This window comes from Onychomys torridus, chromosome 14 (assembly GCF_903995425.1).
Source record: "Onychomys torridus chromosome 14, mOncTor1.1, whole genome shotgun sequence".
Classification (NCBI taxonomy): Eukaryota; Metazoa; Chordata; class Mammalia; order Rodentia; family Cricetidae; genus Onychomys; species Onychomys torridus.
Genome location: NC_050456.1, coordinates 47,518,310 through 47,543,465, shown reverse-complemented (window position 1 = coordinate 47,543,465; position 25,156 = coordinate 47,518,310). Strand labels below are relative to the sequence as shown.

Sequence of the window (25,156 nt, the reverse complement as noted above, 5' to 3'; positions counted from 1 at the left end):
CTATCATTGGGCAGCATAAGCAGCTGCTCCAGAGTTTTCTCTGGTATTGTGCAGGATTTTTTTTTTTTTTTTTTTTTTTTTTCTTGCCCAGAGCAAAGAGGCGACCTTCTTATGCTGACCTAATACAGGCACCTTCAAACTTCCTGGCATGTGAGAGCACTTATTAAATCACCAGCTGTGATAGTTGGATGCCATCAGACATCTAGGCTTCTGGGTCACTGGACAATGACCTTGTTCTAAGGAAATAATGACTGCCAAACATCTCCAAAATCAGGAAATCTGGGAATACTCCCCAACTTACTTGCTCAGTTGACCTTGGGTGACCCATTTCAGTGCTCTGAGACTCCATTCCACAAATGTAATTTCACCTGGCTTCAGCAGTCAGAGCATTAACAGTTGGCAGTCACCATGTATTGAATACTTGCTATATGCCAGGCATAGGGCTAAGTACTTTTCATATGCTCTCCTCTCACGTCAGTGAGAAAGCTACTGTTGATGGTCCCCATCTTACAGCTGGGAAAGACTGAGCTTCTTCAAGAGTGATTGCACCTCTCACACAGCTGGAGAGTGTCTGGACTGGGGCTTGAACTGAGACCCGATTCTGCTGCAGCTTGTGAGTGTTGAGTTGGTGGAGTGGTAGAACCAACACTGGTGAGTGACTGAAAGCGGAGCTGGTGTGAGCACACAAGCAGCCAGAGGAAGATGGAAGTACAGATTCACGAGAACTAGCATCCTCATGAGTGTTCAGGAGAGGGTGAAGTCTGTACCCTGCGGTAGGGAAGTAGACCAGATGGTCTGGAAGTTATTGTAAAGGGAACAGGCTTTCTGCTTGGCACAGCGATGTATCTTATAAACCCCGTTTGATTCTTATACTAGCATTTTCCTCTTGCCTAACAGGCTCTTGGGCAGCATTTTCCTCTCTGTTGCCTTCCTGCCTGTCATAACGGCTCATCTTAGCAAATCCTTGACTCTAGGCTTTGCCCACCGAGCTCCTCCCTTGTCAGTCACTATCCATCTGGGGAATTCGGTTATGACTTGAATCTCAGATACACTTTGCAAAGCACAGAAAACATTAGACTAGGGGGTTCAATCCCCAGCACTGAAAAAAAATCAGTTTACTTTGTATCCATACATTATACCAGATTACCCTATATCCATTAGGCTATCTTATTCTGAGAAAGGATTTAGAGATAACCAGCTACTTCATTGGTAACTGTCCTCATTCCTAGACAATTTGACTTTATGTCTCATTTCATTTGGGGGTGGCTATGCAGAGGAATGAGGGCTATCGAGGTGGCCTGGGAGAGGTGGGCTGACCATATCTGAGTTGTTGAAATGCTATTTGATAGAATCACATGTTGTTGGTTGTTTTTGCTCTTTTGGGGGGCCCACCACCCAGCTCCCAAATAAATCACACGCAGAAGCTTATTCTTAATTATAAAGGCCTTGCCTTAGCTTGGCTTGTTTCTTGCCAGCTTTTCTTAATTTAAAATTATCCCATCTACCTTTTGTCTCTGGGCTTTTTCCTTTCTTATTTCTGTGTGTCTCACTTTCACTCTTACTCTGTGGGTGGCTGGGTGGCTGCGGGGCTAGCCCTTTCTTTCCTTGATCCTTGAACAGATGCAATATTAAAGAATGGAACACCTCTTTGCATCCTTAAACAAATGTTGCACAGCATAAACAAATGTAACACATCTTAAAATCATATTCTACAACAATCACCTGGTGAGGACAAGGAGATGAGTTCTGGTCTTGGTTTGGTGAGTCTGTATACGGATGTGAATCCTCTGGCTTTTGGTTTCCTTGTGTATAAAATAGGAAATGCCGAAGAGACTGTCTCTAACCTCCCTTCTAGGAAGTGTGCTGGATGATCCGGTGGGCTGGGAGTAATTCTGGCCTTTTGGGGGGAGAATTCAGCTCATCTGCAACTGTAGGAAGTCGGAGCTGGGCAGCTGGGCGTAGGGGGAGGCTGAGTGGAAGGAGAATGAAGCCAAGCCATACTGGAGGTTAAGGGACAGGCCAGAGCGAGAGTAAGAACTTCCTAGTGGAGGGGTATCAGGACTGGTATTCGCCTTTGTCCTACTGAGGCAGCAGAAAGGAGGCGTCGGTGTGCCTTTCCTCCCCTACTGCCCCACAGCACAGTGAGTACCCCCCTGCCTCCTCTTAAACCTCAAGCGTCCCCTCTCACGGTCCCAGGACAGTCTCCAGGGACTGTCTACAGCCGTGTGTGTGTGTGTGTGTGTGTGTGTGTGTGTGTGTGTGTGTGTGTGTGTGTGTGTGTTTCACATTCTGCATTTGGGTTTGGCCAAGTCATCCGTCCTCCTCCTCCCCTCCTGCTCCCTAGTCTCCAGGACTTGAGGACCTGGCTCAAAAGGTTCTGGGTAACGCAGCGTTTGCGAGGCCCCACCTCTTCTGCTGCCCGGTCTCCGCCGGACCAAGCAAGACCAAACCATGAACTCAGCCTGACCTCTTCGCTCACAGAATTGAGCCAACTGAGTCTCCTTTGCTCAGGGCCATGTATTTAAGGGTCCAGCCGCTCTCTCGTTGTCCTTTTACGTCCTCTGCTTTTATTTTCTTGTATTCGAGGTGGAGGAGCAGGTGAGATTCCACCGAACCCACCAAACCAATCATTTCTGTCCCTGCTTCCTCTATTTTCCCTCCTTGCTCCCCGTTTCCCTATACCATTTATTTCTAATAGTGATCACCCTACCTCTGAGGGTCTGAGAGGCTTTTTAAAAATTTTAAATTAAATGTATGTGTGTTCTGCCTGCCTGTATATCTATGCACCACTGTATGTAGTACCCATGAAGGCCAGAAGAGGGCAGTGGATCTTCCTAGAACTAGGGTTACGGAAGGTTATAGCCTGCCATGCGGATTCTGGAACTCAAACCTGGATCTTCTGAAGAGCAGCCAGTGTTCTTAAACACTTCGCCACCCCTCCAGCTCCGCGGGCTGCCATTTTAACTACGAGGACAAACATTTTATTCTAATCGCTATCTATGAAATAGTTCTGTGTTGCATGATGCCTTTAAGTTTACTCAGTGAGTCTCTTTCCCTGCCCCGGGATGAAGAGTCAATCAGGCTTTCTAAGTTTCCCGGTTATTTGTGGGCAGTCGAAGGTCCTGCGGTCACTTTGAGTCACACACCTCGCCTCAGTTCAGTACTGCATACCTCCATGTCTTTGTCACTCAACTGCAAAGGACAAGGAAGTGTTCAGTGACCAGCACTATTGTTTCCTGGGCCCAGCATGTGTTTAAATGCTGATTCTTTCTCTTGTGCCCACGCTCATGGGTTTCTCAGGGAGTGCTCTTCGCCCAGCTGCTGAGATATTCACAATGGAAAATTTATCACTGGACATGGTAACTCATGCTTATGATCCCAGCATCAGGGAGGTTGAATCAAGAGGTTTTACCAAAAGTTCAAGACCAGTGAGGGCTGCATAGTGAGTTCCAGGACAGCCTGGGCTAGAAAGTGATACCTTGTCTCCAAACAAACAAATAAAAAAGAGCAAATTATCCTTCATTCCATATTGTTGCTCTTGCCTTGGGGTCCCCACGGCCAGAGATTCACCTCCAGACTCTTTCCACTAAGTCTCTTTAGTCTGGATGAGACCTGTACTCACGCACTCACGTTAGTCCTAGAAACCAGTCCTAAATCCTTGGAGCAGTGACCCTGGAGTACAGGCTTCCTCCCAGCCCAGCATCTCCATCCATCTTCCAGAAGCTGATGGCCAATCAGCTCACCATCTGCATATCCCTACCCTGTCTTCCCACTTGCGGGGAACAGACACCAGGTTTCCCGAGTGAGCAAATTCTCTGTGGCGGAAGGGCAAGGCCATAGCCCAGGGGCAGCCTCCTCCACATTCCTCTGCTCTGCAGGGTCTGCCGATTCTGACCGACTGTACCCTCAGGGTGAGGGAGGAGCTTGCACACTTTTTTTTTTTTTTAACATTCATTTTTGACTGGTGGCATACTGGAGAACACCATACCTTTTGTATTTTACTGCCTTAGTTAATATTCTTGACTTACCATCTTGTTATGTGTGTTTCTTTAAAAACTGTCAGGGCTGGAGAGATAACTCAGTAGTTAAGAGAACACATTGCTCCTCTAGAGGACCCAAGCTCTGTTCCCAGCAACTACCTACAACTCCAGCTCCAGGGGATGCAATGCCTCTGATCTCCGTGAGCACTGTCACTCATTCACATATACCCCCACACAGGCACATATACATACATATAATTAAAACAATATTCTAGGAGGTGGTGGTACACACCTTTAATCCCAGCACCTAGGACGTAGAGGCAGGCAAATCTTTGAGTTCAAGGCCAGCCTGGTCTACAGAGCAAGTTCCAGCATGGGTAGGGCTACACAAAAAAGCCCTGTTTCAAAAAACCAAAAACCAAATAGACAACAACAACAACAACAAGGAAACCATAACTGTCAAGTTGGGTGTGGTAGTATGTACTCAGTACTCAGGAAGCTGAAGCAGGACAGAGGATCATGGATTTGAGGCTGGGAAGATGACTCCATTGGTAAAGTGTTTGCCATGCAAGCACAAGGACCTGAGTTTGGATCCCTAAGCCTGTGTAAAAGTGAGGTGCCACAGCACACATCTACAATCCCAGCACTAGGAAGACAGAGATGGTGGATCCCTGGAGCTTGCTGGTCAACCAGCCTACCTGAATCAGTGCATGGCGAGCTCAGTAAGAGATTCCGCCTCCAAAATAAGGTAGAGGAATACTAATGTCAACTTACAGCCTCTACACAGATGTGTTTGCACACATGCACACTCACACACACTCACATGCACACACATGAATACACACACATACACAGAGTTGATCTAATAGGTTAATGAGAACAACTAACATTCACTGAGTTCTTACATAGTCATCCCTCTATATCCAAAGGTTATGCATCTGTGGATTCAACCACTTGCTGATCAAAACTATTCAGAAAAAAAAATATTGTGTTTATGCTGAGCATGTATAGATTCTTCTGGTCATTATTTTCCAAACAATACAACACAGCAACTGTTTATGTAGTATTTATTACGTATGATAAGCCCCCCAGAGGTGATTTAAAAGCATGTGGAGGATGTGCCTAGGGGAAATCTGCAGATTTTGGTGCCTGTGGACGTTTCCTAGAAGCAGTCGCCTTTGGACACAAAGAGGGTCACTGTAGTGCTAAGTGTTAGTTTTCATAGAGTGTACATGCACTCTCCATCTCTATTTTACAGATGAGTAAATGAGGCAAAGGCAGGTTAAAGCAATCTGTCTAAGGTCACATAGTTGGCTTCGGTGTTAGGATTTAAGTGGAGCAGATCTGTCCCCTGAGTGTGCACTTTTAAACCACAATGCTCTGCTGCTTCCCGTGAGGGCGGGGCCGTGGAGATGACACACCTATGATTGACAGATGCTGTTTAAGGAGGTGCCTGTAGGTTCCTCACTCTGCACTGGGGCTCTCCCCGCCTTGGTTTTTCTCTCTTCCCACTTCCCCATTCCAGCAACTCCATCTGTGTTTTTTTTATCAGAGTCGAATCCACCTGCCTAAATGACTGGTCATGCACCTGCCCTCACTGCCTCCCACGGATGCGTTGGCTGCAGGGCCCTCGTCTGTCTGTCTGTCTGTCTACATTAGAACCCATCTTAGCCACAGAGGTATATTTGGCCCAAAGCACTTCTGCTAGTATCTTTCAGCTTCTCTTGTCTTTTCATTGTGAAGTTACCCTCATCGCATGCTTTTATGCCAAGGGCGGCGGTGAACAGGAAGTTGGCAATCATAGCTTCTCATCTCTCTGCACCACCAGTTGCCCATCACTAACCCATGCAAAGCCCTGGCTTCTCTACACCTTTGCCCCATCACCTTTATTTACGCTATGGGTGTGGATTAGGTCCCTTGACCTATGATTTTATTTACCTTTTAAAAATGGTGTATTTATGCCTGCCTGAATGTATGTGTGTGCACCACGTAGATGGAGCCTGTGGAGGTCAGAAGAGGGTGTCGAATCCTCTGGAACTGGAGTTACAGGTGGTTGGGAGCCGCCACATCTTATTTAACCTTTTTGTTTTCTACTTTTAAGATCCTGAGGGTTTGAGACTCTGCACAAGGTTCACATGCAGAAGACATGTATACTATTAGTTGGGAAAATAATTCCTGCAATGTCTGTTCTAGACTTGACCAGTTTTCAGAAATCACATTCTCTGGGTGATCATGGTTTTAGGTGAGGGCTCCATGGATTTACTCTTTTCAGAGTGAATTTAAAACAAACACTCCAGGTCCATTCTGCTGCCTTTCCCCTTTCAGAGACCTAATTAATTCTGCTAGTGCCACAGGTCTCTTTAATGACAATAAAATGTGATCATTCCTAAACTAGGAGTTAACTGATGATAGGAGGACCTGACCTGGACTAAGAAAGTCATCAATGGCTGGCTACTCTCACGGCAGAGTGTGCGTGTTCATAGATGTCACGGCAAGGATGTTAGTATGTTTATCTAAAGGAAGATTCCCTAACCCCTGCTATGGGCATTGTGTCATTTACAATATGTGCTCAGAATTTCTTTTTCAAAAATCTAAAACGTTCTGACTTCCAAGGCTGTGGGATATTATGTTTCCCAGCAGAGCTGCTGTTGGCCCTGATGGTGGTGCAGGTCCTTGAACTCTTTAAATGTTACAGAACTTCAGAGGAGTCTCTATTTCATTGACTTCTCCTGAATCCCAGCCCTGGTCCCCATGAAGCTGCTGCCACTGACCATGGTTTGCTGAGTTTTTAAAATGTTGCATTAAAATACAATTTATGGTAGCTGGAGAAATGGTTTACCAGATTCAGATCCCAGCACATGTTAGGTGTCTCACCTTGACCTGTAACTGCAGCTCCAGGGGATCCCATGCTCTCTTTCAGCTTCCAGAAGATGCACATGTACACATAAATCACCCACACGCGCGTGCGCGCGCGCGCGCGCGCACACACACACACACACACAATCTTCATTCCTAAATTGCTTTAAAGTTTGGACTTTAAGCATGTGGTATTAGTTCATTTTTGAGCTGAGGTTTGCTATGTAGCCCCGGCTGGCCTTGAACTTGAAACCTTCCTGCCTCAACCTCCCAAGTGTTGTGATTACCACTGAGCACTACAGCGCTTAGCTGCCAGTGCCTTTCTTGCATCACATGGTCCTGACCTACGGGTTGGTCCCTGAAGGACTCTTGGACCTCTAAGGCTGTGGCTCCAAGATGAACTGGGGCACACCATCTAGAGGCTATGCCCTGTTCCCTCCTTGGCATATTAGCTTGCATGAATAGGGTTGATGTTTTCTGGAAGCATCTCCTGTACTTGGGTGTTTCTTTGGAGCCCCAAGACCTCATTTCTCCTATTCATCCGGGAAGTGATGCAACTTCTTATTGATCATCAGTTTGCTTGTTGATCATCGGTTTACTTATTGATCGCTACAGTTGTGTTGACTGGGCATTTTGTTATTCATTTACTTAGATTAGCTGTTTGAGATGAGGTCTCACTGGGTAGTCTAGGCTGGCCTAAAACCCGTGGTGCTATGATTGCCTTCCTCATCCTCCCAAGTACTGGGAACTACAAGCATAAGCCACCATTCCTGCTTGATCACACATCTGAAAATTAAAAAGGAGATTCAAATGCTCATGGGAAACACAAAAACAACACAGACATGCAAAAATGATAGAATGTAAGATATCATCGTGTTCCTTTTCTCCTCCTCCTCTTGTTCCTCTTCTTTTTGCTAGGAAACTGGGAGGAATTAGGATGCAGAGTTGCACATCGACTGGCCATAAGCCCTGTTTGTGGACCTCTCATAAGGCAGGTCCTTTCCTCTCCTTTCCACTTGGCCCCTACATATCCCTCGGGTTATGAGAGTCTATCCTCTCTTACTCACAGGGCACACACCCTTCGACTTGTCCCTATTAAGACCTGATGGCTAGGCCTGTGGAAGGTCTGGCCACATCCCCTGACTATTAATTAGTCTGCCCCTCTCTAGAGGCTGAGCTGTAAGCATTTCTAGCTCTGCCATTTTAACCCATCGGAAGCTCTCTGGGCTGCCCCCTTCTCTGTTCCTATTCCTGTCCACAATTCCTTACGATATGGCATTTCCCATAAATATCCCTAAGCATCCTCTTGCATACCGGGTATTCATCTTCTTGTCCATTAAGACATGAAGATATCCACAGACTCAGCTTGGCACCTGTTTCTTGGACTTCCTCTAAGCACATCTCTGCCTCCAGATACTGAACATCTGCCATCTCCCTGCCCTCTCCAGAGCACTTGTGAAATTTCTCTTGTTACATTGAGCTGGAAAGTGCTGAGATACAGCATAACTTGAATTAGTTAGATAAATGGCATTTCCCAAAGGTGCTCAATGGAGACTGGACATATCATCCATATACTGATCATTTGGTAGCTCCAGGCTGAATCAGAGAAAGACCAACATCTTCACTCTGAGGGGCAGATCACTTGAATCGACCCTAATGCTGTCCACCTTCTTGTACGCCTGGCATTTCACTTTCCTTTACTTTTAAAGACACAGCCTGCAATGATACACCCTTTTAGTCAGCTAATTTGTAGTGCCTCTGAATTACTCTGAATAAACTTCACATAATCTGAATAAAATTCACAGACACTGGGAGGTGTGGGGGCAAGCTGGGGGAGTGGGAGGAGGGAGGAGAGGGGGAATCTGTAGTTGGTATGTAAGATGAATAAAAAAAATTCTTATATAAAAAAATTCACAGACACTGACAGCTACCTATATATACATAAATTTTTGTCTATTTTCTCAGTGAGATCAAACTCAGGGCTGTACATGAAAAGCTGGTATAACCACTGACTTATAGCCCCAGCCCTTGTTTATTATCATTGGTTCTCTCTCCCTCTCCCTCTCCCTCTCTCTCCCTTTCCCTCTTTCTTCCCCCCTGGTACTTGTCCCAGCACTTTACCACTGAGTTATAGCCCAAACCCCCCTTTTGTATATTTCTTTCTTTTTCTTTTTCTTTTTGTTTTTTGAGACAGGGTTTCCCTGTCTGGAGCTCACTTGGTAGCCCAGGCTGGCCTTGAACTCACAGAGATCCGCCTGACTCTGCCTCCCGAGTGCTGAGGTTAAAGGCATGTGCCACCACCGCACGGCTTGTATATTTATTTTAAAGCAGGGTCTCATGAGTTGCCCAGGCTTGCCTTAAACGCACTTTGTAGCCCAGGAAAGTCTTAAACTTGTATCCTTTTTGCCTCAGCCTCCCAAGTATCTGGAATTACAGGCATGAGCTACCACACCAGGCCTTTGGGGTTTCTGTTGTTTTGTTTTTAAGAGATAGTCTTGATCAACTCAGGCTAGCCTTGAACTGTTGCCCAGGCTGACCTCAAACTCTCTCATATCTTTAGCTTTTGCCTCCCAAGTGCTGAGATTACAGTCAGGTGCAACCATACATGCTGCCTGTACTTTAAGTTTTAAAAGTCAGTATAAAAGGTCAACTCTAATCTTAAAGAGAAATAAAGGAAGAAATTAATTGTCCTGTAATATCATTATATTTAGTGTGCAATTGCTTTGACATAATCACCTGGAAGTCAGAGGCTGAAATCTTTACATAGTAACCACTGATAATGGGATGATCAGAAATGAGATACAGGTGTGTGTTGTGGGTGACTCAACATATCCGGAAAGGTGTTACTGCGGACTGATGTCATTCTCCAAGATGATGAACATTTCTTGGTAACGTTCCAAGGACTATACAGTAGGATATCCTTTCAATTTACCTGTTAGTGGCATTCCTGGCCAATGCAGCACTCAGAAAAGCCACACTAAGGTTGGGTGTGGTGGTGTGCACCAGTGGTCCCGGTACTTAATAGGCTGTTTATAGCAAGAGGATTTTTATTGGAGGCCAGCCTGGGATACATACTGAGACTCTCTGTCAACCAAACCAAATAAAATAACAAAAACCATGCAAAAAGGGACTGGGAATCTGTCTCAATGGCTTGTGCTTGCCCAGCATAAGGTGGCCCTGGGTTCAGTTCCCAACACCTCAAAAGAAATATAATTATAAAATCATAATTTAGAGTGTTCTCTTCCTTAGAATGCTCTAAAGTCGTGTAGGAATTGCAGAATCTTGGCATATGGGTTCCCACTTCTCAGAACCTATAGCACCTACTGTGGTGTTGATACATATCTTCTAACCCTCCCTCCTGGGGAGGAAGAGCCAAAGACCAGGGACTGGCTGGTTGGGTTCTAGGTTTAGCTTACAGTATCACATTTTTGTGTGACCTTACACAGGTTACTCTTAATTCTATATGTCTGGGTGTCTTCTCTGTCAAGAAGATTTAAGCAATATGCATGTGTGAAAGATAGAGTGGTAAGTACCTGCTTAGCCTGTGAGAAGGCCTGGGTCCATCTCTAGTACGACTGCTACTCCTATCACTGCTACTATTACTATTACTACTACTAACAACAACAATATTAATAATAACAAATTAAGGTAAAAAATAAAGTGACACATGTGTCCTGCCTACTCTGCTTTCTCTATAGATGCTCAGGCCAGTCCAGGACATCTGTGTGAGCCCCACAAGGTACATCCCATTCATGGACCCTCCCTCACTGTGATTTCTTTCTAGTACTCAAACACCCTAGACTTCTCTTATCTTCAAAGGGAGAGGAGGGGGAAGAAAAGGAAGGAAGGAGAAAGGAGAGGGCAGATGGGGACAGAGGAAGGGAGGGGAGAGAAGGAAGAAGGGGGGCGCCTTCTCTTGTCTTCCTCAGCAGCTTTTCCTTCATGAGCTGATTTCTCAAGTCCTCAGCACATCCCTGCACCAGTCCAGTGGCCATTTTTGCAGCCATACCTTCCTAAGCAGTTCCCAGTCTTTGCTAAGTTTTTGTCATCCCCTGGACAACTTCCCTCTGCAGCTGGCCGCGGCCTCTGGCAGTCTCCTGCCCCCACCTCCCTGGGGTCCCAGGGTCCTTTTCTTGAGTATGCTCCTGCTTTCCTGTGTCTTCCTCTGGCTCCTTCCCAGGGCCTCTCCTTCTCTGCTGTGCTCCATCCTGTTCAGGCTCTGTCCAGCCTCGAGGTGGCTCCCCTATTGGTGTCCCCAACACAAAGAGCATCTGAAACACAGCTACTGTGGGTCCCCAGAGCTGCACCTCTCCCTGGACCCCCTTCTCTCGGAATGACTCCATAGCCAGGGGCAGAGGCCTGGGTGCAATCTTCAGCTCTTCCTAGATAGTCACTCATAAATCCTGTCTGTCATCTTTCATTATGGCTCTGCACTAACAAGGGTTGGGTTCCTTCATAGTCTTAACTAACGTGTTAGTTGCTCAATCCTCAATAGCATTTGGGATCACCATCCCCAATTTACTGCTAGGCTGAATTTAGATTTTTGGAGGCCTTCAGAATGGATAGCTGGTCTCTTGCTGGGGATGAAAACTTGGGCTTCAAACACGCTGGACAGATGTTATGCCACTGAGCCCACCCCCAATCCCACTCATTAAATAATTTTCTCTGGTGTCTTAAGCATGTATGAGTGTGCCTGATAAAGCGTCAAGACATTTGGCATGGGCTAGAATCTCTGAGTCCATGGTCTTTGCGTATACAACACCTGGGGGAACAGATAGGTACTGAGTGGTTGTTTAGTGAACATACCGATGAATACATGGATAATAAGATGAACTTAAAAGATCCCATTATTACAATGAAAAGCACTGTAATAAGGGAACACATGTTTGGTTTTCTGGGGTTTGATATATTGTGCCCTTGTGGGAATCTGTGGGAGTTCAGCTCTGACCTGTTGCTACCTTTTGAAGGGTCCTTGGGTGGAGGGGAGAGGAATGAGGAAACATTAGGTAGAAAGATAGAAAGAGACACAGGATAGCTTTGGGAGGACCCTAGGTCAATACCCAGTCACCCAGAGCTTTATTCAAAAGGACTTTTTATAATATGCCAAGGGGAGAGGCAAACGACCTCCCCCTTGAAAGATCAAAGCACATCATACAGCCAAATGTAGACCCTGGTAAACACACCCCTGGCTAAATCATCCTATTATGCAGCCCTGCTGGTTAAAGCAAGCTCCGATTCTCTGACCCTGAGTAAGGTCTCACTAGATAGCCTCTGTGGGCCACCACACACCCTCAGCCCTCTAAAAGTTTGTTTTAAAAACAGCCAGTTTTTAAAACTGGAGAGATGGCTCAGTAAGTTAAGAGCACTGGCTGCTCTCCCAGAGGTCCTGAGTTCAATTCCCAGCAACCACGTGGTGGCTCACAACCATCTATAATGGGATATGATGTACTCTTCTGGCACGCAGGCATACATGCAGACACAGCACTCATAATACACAAAAACAAAAATGTTGTGCTCCAGCATTCCTGCTCAGCCTGTTTATCATTCAGTGGTCTGCACATTTGAGATGCATCTAAGGATTTCCGCATCACTAAGTAAATGCATCTGTGCAATGGGTAGTTTCTTCATCCCCTGATGTACTCCTGTGAACCTCTGTAAAGACTCCACCATCTGGCCGTGTGTTATTTAAAGTGGCCCACACACAGCTAGGCAGTAAACCTGAGGAGGGGATGGTACCTGTGGTGTGGGGGAGGGTTATTTCAGAATTCAGTGGAGGGGATGGTAGAGGGTGTTGGAAATGGAGCATCACCCCAGGAAGCCCAAGTGAGGGCTTCAAAAGCTCTGGTTTTATCCAGTAGCCTGACTCACTTTTAGGGGTAGGTGGACAAAACAGGTGGCAGAATACATTGATTACACACAGGGAGCCCCAAGAGTTTAACCCCGTCTTCTGGCTTTAGAATACAGACCACCTGATCGTAGGAAGAGGAAGGAAGAGAATGACGGAGAAGCTAGGGGATGGGAGGGGAGGAGAGAACGTTCTCTCAAGAGACACTTTGGCAGATGATTGGCATCCCAGGGTGGAGTTCTTGTGTCTGGAGAGCCTGTCTCTTGTTCTTCCTTCTTCCTGGTTGGTTCTCATGTCTGTTCCGCTCCGATCCCCAATCAGCCAGCGTGTGTCTACCGGTATTTCTGATCAGCCCACTGGGTCACAGGTATTTCTGGTTAGCCCAATGGGTCAGAGTTCAAAAAGAGCCTGACTGTGTTGAGCCTGGACCCACTGAGTCACGGCTTCTCCACACCTGTTTTCCTCATCCTTTTCCCATCAGTAGAAGTTGGTTTGTCCCTCATGCAGGTGGCATAGAAGAATGTGGCTGCTTATGTTTCTCACACAGTGAGATATTGCACACAGTGGGATATTAAAGGAGCCCCAGGGCCCTCTCTTTAGCTCTCTACTGCCTACCAAGACAAGACTTGAACCTACTGAAAGGTAAGAGGCCCGCGAATTGTCAATATTGTGAGCCCACTCACTGCACAGTTCAGCCAGTACTGTCCTGGGATCCTGGAGAATTAGGAGCTTTTTAGGAGTTTGGGGCTGGACTGTGGTGGACTCTTTCCACAGAGAGTGATTTTTTTTTTTTCCTTTTCGTTTGAGATAGTAACCTTTGAGTGTGCAGGGAAGGACAAGTAGGTGAAAAAAGATGAGAGACAGGGACTTTCCAGATGGAGTGAGGGGTGGGAATTCTGAGCAGAGACCCAAGAGGCTAGAATATGTGTTGAAGGGACAGCCAGTTATGGACAGCCCTGGTCAGGCCTGGTTGGTGTAAGACAGAACCTAAAGCTTTCCATTTGTTCAGCAAAATCCTATTAAGTACTTGCATCATGCTAGCTATTCTGGAAAGTAGCTTCTGGGGCCAGCTAAATGGCTCAGTGGGTAAAGGCACTTGCCACCAAGCCTGATGACCTGAGTTCAGTCCCAAGGAGCACGTGGTGGAGAAGGGAACCGACTCTTACCTATTTTCAATCATCTCACCCTGTTGTCTCTGCTGGTTCATTTTTTTGCGTGAATACTGTGTGTCCATTTCTTTCCGGTTTTCTGGTCACTTCTCTGGGAGCGTCAGTTCTGAGCAGTGGTACCAGCCACCACTGTGCCGTGTTCTTTCCAGGATGGGATAGGATACACCTATCCTAGGTAGCGTCGGAGTCTAGATGTGTCCTGGCCTCTCTACCCCAGTGTCCATCTCTGCTCCCCCACCCAAGTGTCCCACGTGGGCTCACTTTAACTATGGACCCTGGAAAGTGCCCCTCTCATGGAACAGAGACTCTGTAGCCATGCTCACTGGTGTTGCCATTGTAGCCCTAACATCTGGAGGAAGTTTCCTCTAGAGACTCTGGGTCTCTTTGTATGTAGGAGAGACAGTAATAGTCTCTAACTCACAGGATTTTTGTAAGCGCTGAGTGAGATAATCCATGGCAAATCCTTGGAATGATGCCCTCACATGTGCTTTTGAATGTCAGCTATCATTATGGCTAGTTCATTGTTTTACTGGGAGGGGGCCGTTCTCCTCAACATATTCTCGCCTGCCTTCTGTCTTCAGGAAGTCCTTGTGATTCCTTTTTGTTTTCTGGTGCTTTGCTGGCTGAACTGTTCCTAAAAAATGTCTTTTCTGTTGTACCCAGGGTAATGAGGAGGCAGATGCATACATACCCTTGGCCTCCAGCCCTCCCCCTGGTTGCTTTCTCCCTGTGTGCATGTTATTATCTGTAACCGACACATGGAAGTATACAGTGTCACAAACATCCACTCACCCAGCAGCCTGGCCCAGGGCAGGACTTGCCACTCGGTCTGAGTCACCCAATGCTGCTGTGCCATGGGCGGGACTAGGTGATGAGAGTTCTATTTTTCAGCCTCCTCGGGCTGCCTTGAGGCTGCCTTGAGGCTGCCTTAATGAATGTAATGGGTCCTCTGTTTCCTTTGTCAAAAGGAATGTTAATTATTTTCAGCAGTCTAATTATGTGGCTAATGAGAGGCTGACTGAGATAACATTGCCTTTAATTACTCTTGCCTAACTGCTGTGTGGAGCCATAATTTGAGCATGTTGCAAGGCTGGGCGCTTGCTCAGTAGATGGAGCTGTCCAGCAAGAGGTGGAGGGAGGGGCCGGCATTGCTGAGCTCATGGCTCTTGACGAAGGTGCCTGAGGTGGCTGGTGTCTGCTTTGCCATGTGTCTGATGACCTTCCCTGTGTGCCGTCACTTATAGGACATGGGCCAGATGGAATCAGGTGGAAAGCATTCAAGGCTCCACAGATGAACCATCAGTCTTCTGTCCATGCCCGTCACCCCAGAATACCTTGCCCTTCAGGCTGCTTTTGGCCAAAATTCCTCATTCTTGGAGGATACACACCTGCCTTCCCTCCAGGATACTCTATGAGTAGTGCTGTCTAGAACTTGGGAACACAAAGATGTGGGCCAGAGAGCTTCCTAAAATAAATTTACATTACAGCCTTTTCCTCTTTACCCTGGAGAAATGGCATATGCTCTGTCTTCTGACCCCTATCACCATCACAGATTTACCTTCCATGCTGTGGCCTTCCTGTGGTTATGGTATGGTGCCTTTCAAGCCTTGCTTGGCAGACCCTTGGGAGGTGGCTCTTCTGGTCCTATAGGTGATCTCCAGTAGCTCATATGAGATTGTCTTTTATGAAGAACTGTTTGTTGTCAATTATAAATGGCCCATTGCTATAGGCAAACCAAGCCCTCCTAGGCCTTCCCCTTAGATTTTGCTCTTCCATGAGTGATGTGTGTGTGTGTGTGTGTGTGTGTGTGTGTGTGTGTGTGTGTGTGTGATGTGTGTGGGTGTGTGTGTGTGATGTATGTGTGTGTGTGTGATGTGTGTGTGTGGGGGGTGTGTGTGATGTATGTGTGTGTGTGTGGGTGTGTGTGGGGGTGTGGGTGTGGGGTAGGTACCAGAAGAAACTTCTGCCCTCCAAGGCTTTACTGTAGACTTAAGCGAATCTTTTAACCTCTTTGAGCTTTATCCTCCCCAATCAGTTGGTGTCTATTGCATGTCTCATAGACTTGTGTAGAGTCAGATGAGATGGCCTGTTAGACACTGTCTGGCATGGAAGAGCAGCAATAAATGATTTTCAACACTCAAGACAATACCTGTAGTCTGAGCTATAGGCAGAGACCCAAGGCCTGGCCTCATTCATCAATAGCCATGACTGTCTTCTGGTCTCTTGAATAGAAATCACTATTCAGAGCTGGGCGGTGGTGGTACATACCTTTAGTCCCAGCACTCAGGAGGCAGAGGCAGGTGGACCTCTGTGAGTTCAAGACCAGCCTGGTCTACAGAGTGAGTTCCAGGACAGCCAAGACTACACAGGGAAAAAAAGAAACTGTGTCAAAAAATTAAAAAGAGACAAAAAGAAATCCCTCTTCAGACAAGTAGATGGTGACTTTTATGAAAGGTTAATCTTGCCTTCATTTCAAATCGTAGCTTTGGCCACATAGGCCTGTTTCTGGTTTGGTGAGAGAATGCAGATACCTGTTCAGAAGGCCAAGAATCCCAGAACCAAGGGAGTGGAACTCAATGTTAGCAGATCTAGAGCAGTGCTATCCAGTGACATTTCCGGTGACATCAGAAATATCCCATGTCTGCTGTCCAATATGGCAGACAAGGGCCACACGTAGCTCTGGATACTTGCATTGTACCTAGTCACCTGAGAGCTTACTTTTTCAACTTTGTTCACTTTTACTTATTAACACTTAATCTCCTGTGTGTAGCGACTATCCAATCAGACAGTATATTTTTGGAATTTTCAGGAAAAAAAATGAATTTGTGTATTACCTGTTCTTGGCTTATGCCTCATCTCTGGGCCCCATGAGTGCTGTTTCCAGGGGATGGTCAAGGTTTGCTAAGTTGCTGGCAAAGGGAAGCTAAATTTTCCCCTCTACCAACTGAAGTCTAGGCGATGACCAGAAGGGAGATTTGGAGTGTCTGAAGTGATAACTGTTCTGCTCAAACTGACTCACCATGTTTGAGGTCTGACCTCTCTCCCATTCTTCATGTTCCCCTTTCTGTGGCAAGGAGCAGAGCCGCCACTGTTGGGGCAGTATAGGTGGACATGTGGCTGTGTGATCCTCATGCCTGTCTGAGGATTTTCCTGATTGACAGTGACAGAAAACTCATATTAACTTGGATAAAAAGGAATATTCAATAGCCAGGTGGTGGTGGCTCATACCTTTAATTCCAGCACTTGGGAGGCAAAGGCAGATAGATCTCAATGAGTTTGAGGTTAGCCTGGTCTACAAAGCAAATTTGAGGACAGCCAAGACTATACAGAGAAACCCTGTCTTGAGTGTGTGTGTGTGTGTGTGTGTGTGTGTGTGTGTGTGTGTGTGTGTAGGAGGCAGCAAGAACTTTTTCATTAAAATGAACTATTAGGTTAGATATAGTGTTGTGGGGCTTGATAAGGCTACTTAAATTCTTCTGATCACATGGAAGTTTAAGCCATCAGTCAAAGCATTTACTTTTGTCTTCATATATTAAACCTGTTGTTAAATTGTGGCTGATAAGGAACCAGTACCTGCCGACAAGGGGCATTTCTAGCCGGTGGACCTCTGCTTAGCAGGAAGGGGTTTTGCTTGGCTGAACTGGCTCTGTACAGAACACTGGATACCTTGCAACAAGGGGTAGAAATTGCCTGTGGGGTGAGGGGGTGAGAGCATTGTCTTATTCACACCTCATATAGTGCCTGACCTACAGGGAACTTGGATAATAGAACTTCTTGGGTAGAAATCTCTGGGGTAGCTTAGTTATGGAAGCAGGGCATGGCACCACACTGCTAGGCCAGTCTAACTGTGTTGTTGTTGTTGTTGTTGTTATTGTTGTTGTTGTTTTTGAGACAGGGTTTCTGTGTGTAACAGCCCTGGCTATCCTGGAACTCGATTTGTAGACCAGGCTGGTCTGGAACGGGGGAGTGGGGACAGACAAATTCCTGGTCACTCTGTGGGGTTGTAAGGTCACTATTTTTTCTCTTATGGCTGACAGGAGGTGGTTTGCTAGTGTTATGTGATGGGGCTTCTAGAGCCCCTGACTGTGCCCTGATGGGATCTGCATGGGGGGATTATAAACGAAGTGGGGGTAAAAAGTTGCTTTACTGTAACACAGGCCTAGCTCTGGGACAGCAGCCAGGCGGCTAATTAGGAAGCTCAGCAGCTGTCCAGCTTTTCAGACAGCAGGCAGGAGCCACCAGGTGCCAGTGAGCATGGTAGGAAGGAAAGTAAAGAGGTTGTGGGGGGGTAGTTGGAGAGCACACTCCCAGGTGCACTAGCTGGGCAATCAGTGTTGTGCTTAGAGAGGGAGATTGCAAGGGGCTGGCTAAGGTAGAATGGACTAGATGAGGAGGAATGAGAGAGGCCAGCAGGGTGTCAGGACAAGGAGTCCAGACGTTAAAGAGAAGATGGGAGAGACAGGAGCAGGCAGAGTCCAAGCCCAGAGCAAGGAGCCAAGTGGAGGGCCCAAACCAAGTGCATTGTGGGGTCAGCGTCCATCCTGAGTGTGTCCGTGCCTCTTAGTCACTTCCCAGGGGATGATGATAGACTGCCCAATCCTGAGGGTACCTGGACTCCAGTTGTGGTTTGTAACTTTGGGTGGTCACTCTGTGGTTTGGGAACCTGCCAAATCCATAGTGTTTAGGGCTGGTCTCACTATAGAATAAGCTCACACACCGTTGAATGAGCCACTTCGGTTACACGTGAGTTTTCACTTATGAATTGCTTAGGGTGGAGCCCTAGCTAGGATGGAGCCAATCACCAAAACACCTCGTGATAAAGAGATTAGAGGGTGGACCTTCTAGCCCTAGCCATCAACCCCTCAGAGTATAAAAACTCATGAGAATCCCATCAACATTTGCTGTGTTCCCAGTGCAAAGAGGGTACTGGGAATGCAAACCCCACAACCTTCCCTTTGCTCCGTTTATTTCTTCATCCAGCTGCCCCGGGCAAGGTATGTGTGTCTGTGAGTTCTGTGAGGCATCCTAGTAAAAGAATCAGGCGGAAACGGGGGGCCAGAAATAATGTAGTCAGTGGTCAGAAGTGTTGGTGAAAACCTGTCTGTGATTGGCATCTGAGGTGAGGCAGCCATATGGGGTGAGCTCTCAACTTTGTGGGATCTGGCATTATCTCAGGGTATAATGTCAGGGTTAAAATAAACTGTTAGGATAAGCAGTGGGTATCTGCTGAGGAATCTCTCTCTCTCTCTCTCTCTCTCTCTCTCTCTCTCTCTCTCTCTCTCTCTGTGTGTGTGTGTGTGTGTGTGTGTATTTGTGTGTGTGTATTTGTGTGTGTTTGTGTTTGTGTGTGTATGTGTTTGTGTGTGTGCCTGTGTGTGTATGTGTGTGTGTGCCTGTGTGTGTGTGTGTGTGTGTGTGTGTGTGTGTGTGTGTGTGTGTAGGAATCCCCCACAGCTAGTTAGGGAAGTGCTCTGTATTGATTGTGAAAGTGTTTGTTGTTGTTGTTGGTGGTGGTGAACCGTCCATTTTTTTGTTAGCCAGCTTCTTGTTATCATTGTTTCTTGTTTGGTTTTCAGACAAGGTCTTACATAGAACTTGATAAGTAGCTGAAGCTTGCCTCACACTCCTGATCCTCCTGCCTCCACCTCCTGAGCACTGGCATTATAGGCAAATGCCAAGCCTGGTTTGAATATTTGGTCTCTACCTTTTTTTTTCCCCCCTGGGAGATTTGAGAGTTTCTGGGAGGAAAGGCCTGCAAATGGAAAGGATGGTGTTTTCCACCCCGTCTCACTCCCTTCTTAGGTCCCAGGCCAAGGAGACAGAGTAGGTGAGAGGATTTAGATGGTAGTCAGAGAAGCAGACTGAATCCTGCAAGCCCAGCTTACCCTAAATAGTTACAGAGGAAAGAGAATGATTCAGGGGACTTCCCTGCCAGCAGCTGCTGGTTAAACCTCTTTGGGAAATGAATCCTCTTCATGAGAACTGACTGCCCATGCACATTGTAGAGACAACAGAACCGGTTTTGTATCCTCTGACCTGGACCCACTAAACCTCCGCCTATGTAGTTAGGAGCCTGTCGTGTCCCCAGGGATGCCCGCCTGGGACACGCTTCCCAACCTCACTCTCCCTGTGTGCTTTCAGACAGATCTCTGTTGTCCAGACTCAGGACACCCGCTTCCGGTCTGTGACGATGCTTGGACATGGAAGAAGAGGAGGAGCACCCTTTTGCTCCTCTTATCTGCAAAGACAGCCTTGTAGAACCTTCTTGATGCTGCTTAAGGGGAGAGCTCCCTTTCCATGAAGGTGCCCTAGCTATTAGAGACAAACTCCGGGCATTGCTGGCTTTGGTTAATACGAAGCTAGATGACTCAATCACCCGAGAATTTAGCTGAACCCTTCTCTAATTCTGCTTGTCTCGCCGTCCAATAGAAGATCTGTGGTCTCCAGGAATTCATCCTGTGAGAGGGGAAATAAACACACGTGAGGTTATTTTCAAGTGGGATGACTTATTTTGTGGGAACGTAATGATAGGATGACCCAGAGGCTGGGGATGGCCTCACAGAGCAGTGGGAAGAGTAGGGGGCTGTAGGCTGTGGAGGAGGGCTAGAACACGCGGACTTGAAACAGAGTGGTAATCCCTGATCCTTCTGTCTCCCAGGAACGTCTCAAGCATGCTAATGGGGAAGCTGGAAAGAAACTGTTGTACAAAAAAACTGGCCACAGGATGGACTGAGTAGATCACACTATATGTAAGACCTGAGTAGACATGGGCCTTGAAGATGAGGTTCAGGAGGGAAGCAGCTTGAAGGCACAATGCACAGGGCTTCAAAGGGGTGCGGTGCTCCAGGCCTGGGGCTTGAATCAGACACAAGCAAATCTTGTAATGTCCTTAGTAACTGTCCCCACCACCTCCCTGCTCTACAGGTGTCCTAAGAGATTCATGGGAGTTGATAAGCTCGAGAAGGTCCCACTCTGCCTACATGTTAGCTGCCGTGAGGGCACTTGGCACATTCACACGCTGCCCAAGCTTCTGACTTGGGCTATGTGACCCACAAAAGAGCTCCAGAGCGTCTGTCCCCTGGATAAGGCTGGAGTGTGAGAGGGATGTGGGGACAGCTTGCGCACTTGCAGGAAAAGGTGGGACTGCTATGACCCTCGCATCTTACCCGCCCCTGAGAAAAAGCCAGCAGACCAAGAAGCAGGAGGTATCCAGCCAGAGGTGGATTCCCAGAGAGACCCGTTCTGACCCACCCACAGTGGAGTCATCTCCTGCTGGCTGCAGAGGGCTGCAGCACCAGGCTGAAGGAGCAGGATGTGGTTTTTGGTTTCTGTTTCTGTTTTGACATGTGCTGTTGCTGTGGCCTAGGCCCCAGGAAAGGGGAAGTGCCCATGGGTGGGATTGAACCCTCCAGGCCACATGTCATGGCGGTGCTAGTGGTGGACGATATGGAACATGCCTCATTAGGACTCTTTCCTCAAGATGATAGGTAGGTGCCAGGGTGACCTTTGTCCCCTCCCCAATCAGGCAGCCAGGAGAGGGGAGGAAGACGACCAGGTGAGAGAGGGCTGAGCTTCCTGTTTATGGGGGAGTTGGGGAGAGACAGGCCAGGCTGAGCATAGCAGCCTACACATGCACACACAGCAGGGTACTTTCACTTTCCTCTGTGCAGAGGCCTGGGGGACCAGGGAAAGAGCAGACCTGGGGACAGGTGTGTCCCTAAAGCAGCCTTGGCAGGGCACATCTTAGCCCCTACCCTCAAGCTTGCTCTGGTCAACAATCTGCTGCCTTACAAGTTGTCAGCTTAGGCGACAGCAGGAGAGGATTTGCTTTCACTCAGAGCCTCTGGGAGGGAGGAAGATGTCAGGGTATCAGTACAAGTCGGCACCTCTGTGTTCTACCCACTCGTGGGGGTGATAGTGCCGCCTCTCAGCCAGCCCCCACATTATTGTCAGCTTTTAAGTGGCCACATGTGCTGGGCCAAGTCCCATCTGGGAACCTGCATAGATGGGGCGGTATCAAAGGGAGCGGGAAGGCAGCTCTGGTACCTTCTTTTTGGAACAAGGTAATTCTGGAGTCTTCGTGAAGTAAATGGTCAAGTCTTGCTAGTCTTGCTAGCCAAGCCTGTAATTCTATCTTCTGGGAGGTAGGAGGGTTGTGTGTTTCTTCCTCAAGGTAGACAATTTTTAAAGATCTGGGGATATAACTCAGTGGTCAAGCCCTTGCCTGGCATATGTCAAGTCCTGGGTCCAATCCTCAGTATTGTAAAAAGGAAAAAAATGTCTCAGGGATATTACTGAGAGAATGTATGCGGCAAACAGCCATATGATATAAGATTCATATCAGCTTATAGCCAGTTCTCAACCTTACCATAAAGGACCTTACCAATAGTCTGGTTATTAATATGAGAAGAGTATTACAATAGTGGGTTGCAGGTAAGGTTTGGGGCGTTTTGCTGATATGTTTGTTTCTTGGATGTGGACTGACTATGTAGCCCTGGCTGACATTGAACTTGGGAAATTTCTTCTGCCTAAGTCTTAAAAGTGCTAGGATTAAAGGGGTATACTACCTGGCTCAACTCAGGTTGGGGGGGGGCGGTACTTAGTACACTTTCTGCTTTTCTCTGTTTGCTTGTGTGGTATACTTCATTCTCTAAATGCTAAACCAAATATCCTGTGTTGACTGCCTTCCATGAAGCTCTTGACTACCCTTGCAAAGAGATGTCTCCACTGCATGGTGAGGTATGCTTTGAAGCTGAGAGTGGAGCTGGATTCTAAAAAATGGTATCTTCTTTTTAGGCTTCAAAGCATGCATCCATTCATGCGTGCTACAAAATGCCCCTAAGTCCTAACCCTTCTAGATGATTGTTAGGGAACCATCCCAGCCTCTGATGTCTGAGTTGACCTGCCCTGAGCAGAAAGGATGGCAGAATGGTTCTAGGAAAGGAACCTTGGTGGCCTGTTGCTGAGTACTTGGTCTTAGCTCTACCTTTCAGTTGTCCTGGTGGCTGAGCGCTGGGGGTGGGTTAAGCTAATGATGGTCTCCTCTTCTATTCCCAGAGACACGTGGAAGCAGCAAGCCAACCAGCCCAAGAGTTAGCTGAGCTCTGGAGTGAATTCCACATCGCTGAGAATGGCACCAAGGTCCAGTCTGTTGCCAAGACAAGGTTAAACCAAGACACAGCTGCACAGCGATCCTGATGTCTGTTCCCAGCCACGCAGTCAAGGCTGTGTTAAGTGAGTGTGCCCCAGACATGTAGGGGATCACTGGCCCTGTCTGCCCCCCTATTTGTCACCTCATCACCATGGGTACAGTTCTTGGGGTTCAAGTTCTCAGCCTGCTTGTCACAGGGCTACAATTCTGGAATGGGAGGGGAGTGCTAAGCAGTTTCAGGCCATGTCACTGTTGGAGCTGTCTTATAACTTCTAAAACTGAGCCAGACCCAGCTTGACTGACAGAGATAAAACCAGACACTCATATTCTTTTTCTTCAAGAGGCTCCTGGATGCTTTCCATCCAAACAGTGAGGGCTATGCCTTACCTAGAAACTGAATTCTGCCCTCACACTGAGAGCAGTTAATATCCTGGCCCTGAAGGAGTTGGGTAGAGCATCCAGGGCCTTAGATACCATAAAAGTGACCAGGGCTTGGTCACTTTCAGCAGGGGCTCCTTAGTTCAGACAAGCCCTACATAGGGCAAAAGGCCTTGACTGCAGAGAGTACCTGTCGGTCTCCATCTGGCCTCTATCCCTGTCTCTGCCTTGATGATACTTTAAAGAATGACAATTGAATATCCCCAAGCCCCAGAGGCCCGAAGGCCATTATGTCAGTGCAGAGCAGATAGTACAGTGGTGGGATGGGGACCCGAAAGAAGGAAGTTCCAATGAGGCAGGGCAGGCAATTGACATTACTGCTGTCTTAGCACTGAGACCATCTGGATTGGACAACCTCTAAAGAGGTCATGGCTGAGACCAGAGTTGGAGCCTAGAGTTGATTCCATACCAGTATATGCAGGAATGGGGGAAGAGGGCAACTGGATTATTCCTCAGCTGTAGATAGATCTCAACTTTTCTAGCTGAGGGTTAGAACCTGTTTACCAGTGTGCTTATGCTTGCAAAATCAGTGTGCTACTAACAGGTTGTTTAAGCGGGGGGGGGGTGGGGGGGGTGGGGGGGGGGGGTGTTCTTGATTTGCAGCCAGAATAGGATGAGCGAACCTGGTCATGAGGGGGGCTGGGAGGAGGAAGAGGTTCATGGAGGTCACTGTGGGGATGTAGTGACCTAGATGTGACACCTACTCGTCACATGTCACAGGTTGCCATAGCAATCGACACCATTAGTCTGAAGATTGTCACACCTTTGATCCAATAGTCCCACATCTGGAATTACTCCTGAAGAGGTCTTTCATGCCAAGCATGGGGACATATGCCTGTAAACCCCACTTGGAGGGCAGAGACGGGCAGATATCTGGATAGAGTCCAGACTAGGCTATATAACAAGACCCTGTCTGAGTTAGAGAAGAAGAAAGAAGGCAGGAAGAAAGAAAAAAGAGAACAAGAAAGCTATCTGAAGGGGGGGGCGCATGTCTTTAGCTGAAGGGCAAGAGGATCAGTAGTTTGAGGCCAGCCTTGGATCAATGAGACTCTGTTTCAAATAAAGAAAAATGGTGGAAGAAAGAAAGGAAGGAAGGAAGAAAGGGAGGGATGGATCTTTTACTATGAAATAGTCTCAAAGAAGACAATGACTAAATTTCCTTTGTTACAGGCATGAAAGGTATTTCCGTGGTGTTCTCTGTAATAGGGGAAATGGAAAACCATTATTACCTTTGTTGAACATATTAGTCAAGGAAATTATAGTTTTCCACTTGGTGGGATATTATATAGCTATTGTAAGGATGAGCACATAGGCTGTAGAACTTGGCAAAGACGGTTCTGAGCTATTGAAAATGGCAGGGGCAGACTGTCCTTTACAGTGACGTAGAAAGTGCACCTGGGAGACTGCACAGGGGACAGACTCTGGCTCTGTGGCTTCCGTTTCCTTACGAGTGCTCTTCCTTTCTGTGGTGCCAGGGTTGGCTTCTTCTACGACAGTTTAGTCAGGGTGGCTGCAGAAGGCACCATTAATAGTGACTCTCTCTAAAAGTGGGATGTCGGGGTCGGGGGAGGGGTTCTTTTGGTCACTAAGTCATTTCTTCCTATAATATTTAAATTTTAGCAGTGAGCACACGTTACTTTAGTAATTGAAAGAATAAGATATTTTTAAATGTTAGAATTAAAATGTCTTAAAAGACTGTATTTCCCAAGTAAAGGAG

At 47.1% G+C, this 25,156-nt stretch overlaps 1 protein-coding gene across 5 annotated transcripts in view; it reads left to right on the top strand.

The window, feature by feature from the left end:
• Positions 1-25,156, top strand: part of Tmem229b (transmembrane protein 229B) — a 43,756-nt gene that overhangs the window by 5,755 nt on the left and 12,845 nt on the right. For 4 of the 5 annotated variants that reach the window (XM_036206471.1, XM_036206470.1, XM_036206468.1 and 1 more), the window contains exon 2: positions 22,908-23,084. The gene's annotated coding sequence lies outside the window, so the exon portion shown is untranslated. Of the gene's footprint in view, positions 1-10,556; positions 10,576-22,907; positions 23,085-25,156 lie in introns of those variants that run through there. The other variant, XM_036206472.1, reaches the window with a different exon arrangement.